This window comes from Hirundo rustica, chromosome 4 (assembly GCF_015227805.2).
Source record: "Hirundo rustica isolate bHirRus1 chromosome 4, bHirRus1.pri.v3, whole genome shotgun sequence".
Taxonomy (NCBI): Eukaryota; Metazoa; Chordata; class Aves; order Passeriformes; family Hirundinidae; genus Hirundo; species Hirundo rustica.
In genome coordinates this window covers 59,761,373-59,764,828 of record NC_053453.1, presented here as the reverse complement: position 1 = coordinate 59,764,828, position 3,456 = coordinate 59,761,373, and positions in this window count along the sequence as shown.

Sequence of the window (3,456 nt, the reverse complement as noted above, 5' to 3'; positions counted from 1 at the left end):
AAACAATAGTTGAATCTGGCTCCTCTAAGAACAAAGAAGATGCAAATTTTGCTTTTTACAGCTTAAAAACTAGGTTTGCATTGCAAAAGCAAAATAAAAAGGAAAAAACAGCCAGTTCTTTGTGACTTTTCCCCAGCTTGTACCTTTGCAGGCAGTCCCAGTGCTCAAACCTTCCATCTTAGTGGTCCCTGGTGGACCACCTTTATGAACGGCAAAGTCACTTCCGGTGGGGCGGCCATCTTTTTTCATGGCACCCCGAAGGCCCCCATAGGCTCCTATCAGAGCCACCTGACTAAAATCAACTCCCTGAAAGTGCCCACGGCCAGTCTGAGCCCACAGCCCGTGTCCGCACACCCGGAAACACCATGGAAAATTGCGTCCAGGTGGCGCTGTGGTCGGGATAGCGCGCAGGCAGTAGGCTAGACGTACCTTGGGGTCCTCGATTTTTCCCGCCCTTTTTGCTGCCATCTTTGGAAGGTCAGGTATTCTGTAGCCAGCCACCATCTTGAGACTGGCACAACCACTAAGGCCCCCCTGGCTCGTCGTTTAGGTGCCTAATTAAATCGACTGCCGAAACTTTCCATTGACACCGCTGAGCCCCCAGCCCGTGCCCAGGCACCTCAAAACGCCCCGGAAAATCGCGCCCCGGTGGCATCACGGTCGGGGTCGTGCGCAGGCGGCCGACTGGAAGCGCTCGGATTCCTTGCCTTTTTCTTGCCCTTTTTGCTGTTATCTTTGGAAGGTCGAGTGGCAGCACTGCCCCGGGCTCACAGCCCGGGCTCGGGAACAGGCAGAGAACGGAGGCAAAAAAGAATGTGCCCAAAAATCCCCGCCCAAAGATCCTGTCAAAGAAATGCCCCAAAAGACCCCCAAGCGCATCCACCAGAACCCTGCCACTCACCAAATTCAAACCAAAAAAGCCTTGATTGTAAGCTATATATAAATTTTTGGTATTTATTACATTTATATTTATCATTACCATTTCTGTTTTAGATCCATATCTATGTATATTAGAAAGAATACACAGAGCATGTCATCATAGAGATTGTATTTATTTATATTGCTGATATTACTTTTTGTATTTTACATTTCACTTTTTATTAATTAGACTTTCCAATTTTTGTATTGATTTTAAAAAAATTGTGTTTGTTTATATTTTAAACGATACAAATTCATTCACCTAACACATCAGAACAACAATTCATTAGAATTAAATTAGCCTGGTTTTCTAAAGGGTAAAGATTTCCTTCTCATTAAAATAACATTGGCATCTTTTCTCTGTGTTTTTTTTCGAGGGCGGTTGTTTGTGGGGGCTTTCTTTTTGGTTTTGGTTTTTTATTTGTTTGCTTGGTTTTGGATTTCTTTGTTACTAAACAATGAGGTTTGGAGAGTTACAGAATAAAAACATCGACTTCCTTTTGTTGCTACCTCTGAAATACACCCCGACATCAAGTTTCTGCTGCTAATACTCTGCATGGGTAGAATGAGACCTGGTAGGGGGTAAAAAGGAAAAAACGGCACCGCGGCGTTTACAGCTTTCTCCGTTCGGCTTCTTCAATGGAGCAGAAAATACAGAGGTTTTGCTCTCACTCTCGATCCTATTCCAGCCCTTCGGTGGCCACGGATGTCATTTTCCAACTTCTTTGTTGCCAACAGCCAGTCTGCCAATTACTCGGGGTAAGAAAGGGTAAAGGGAAAAAAAAAAAAGAAAAAAAGAAAACACAAAAAAAAAAAAAAAAAAAAAAAGAAAGAAAATAAAACATTTTAAAATAAAAGTAATAAAAAGGTAAAAAATAAAAGAAAAATAAAATAAATAAAATTACCCCTTTACCACTGCTTTTTCTTTCTGGACTTCCAGCAGAAGTCTTTTCAGGCTCATGTTTTCACTTCCCAGTCTTGTGTTTGGAGCAATCCTGTGCCCCTTGTGCCTTTTCCGTGTCAGATCATGGATTCCTGCACTTGGAGATGTTTGAGTTAGGAAGTTTGTTAAGTGGCTTGGACACTGCTGACCGTCATTTCAGAGGCAGACACAACCAGTGCATATTGGGGCAGATGTTTGCATTACATTTTATCTCTTCTGCTTTCCTAATTTAAAAAAAAACAACAACAGGCTTTTCCCTGCTGCCTTTCCTTGAAACCTTCTGTCTACTTTCATCTTCCATCCGGGCCTCAAGCATGTTACAGCCTCACTATTAAAATTTATAAGATTTATAGTTGTTAGATAAACACTGAATCTAATTTCTCTTGTTGGCATTATTTCTCGGGAATGGATTCAGCCAGTTGGAGCGAAAACCCGGACCGGATTCCGGGCAAAAAACTGGAATGGAGTCACCCGGTTGGAGCGAAAACCCGGAATCCGGATTCCCGGCAAAAACTGGAATGGAGTCACCCGGTTGGAGCGAAAACCCGGAATCCGGATTCCCGGCAAAAACTGGAATGGAGTCACCCGGTTGGAGCGAAAACCCGGAATCCGGATTCCCGGCAAAAACTGGAATGGAGTCACCCGGTTGGAGCGAAAACCCGGAATCCGGATTCCCGGCAAAAACCGGAATGGAGTCACCCGGTTGGAGCGAAAAACCCGGAATCCGGATTCCCGGCAAAAACCGGAATGGAGTCACCCGGTTGGAGCGAAAACCCGGAATCCGGATTCCCGGCAAAAACCGGAATGGAGTCACCCGGTTGGAGCGAAAACCCGGAATCCGGATTCCCGGCAAAAACCGGAATGGAGTCACCCGGTTGGAGCGAAAACCCGGAATCCGGATTCCCGGCAAAAACCTGGAATGGAGTCGCCCGGTTGGAGCGAAAACCCGGAATCCGGATTCCCGGCAAAAACTGGAATGGAGTCACCCGGTTGGAGCGAAAACCCGGAATCCGGATTCCCGGCAAAAACTGGAATGGAGTCACCCGGTTGGAGCGAAAACCCGGAATCCGGATTCCCGGCAAAAACTGGAATGGAGTCACCCGGTTGGAGCGAAAACCCGGAATCCGGATTCCCGGCAAAAACTGGAATGGAGTCACCCGGTTGGAGCGAAAACCCGGAATCCGGATTCCCGGCAAAAACTGGAATGGAGTCACCCGGTTGGAGCGAAAACCCGGAATCCGGATTCCCGGCAAAAACTGGAATGGAGTCACCCGGTTGGAGCGAAAACCCGGAATCCGGATTCCCGGCAAAAACTGGAATGGAGTCACCCGGTTGGAGCGAAAACCCGGAATCCGGATTCCCGGCAAAAACTGGAATGGAGTCACCCGGTTGGAGCGAAAACCCGGAATCCGGATTCCCGGCAAAAACTGGAATGGAGTCACCCGGTTGGAGCGAAAACCCGGAATCCGGATTCCCGGCAAAAACTGGAATGGAGTCACCCGGTTGGAGCGAAAACCCGGAATCCGGATTCCCGGCAAAAACTGGAATGGAGTCACCCGGTTGGAGCGAAAACCCGGAATCCGGATTCCCGGCAA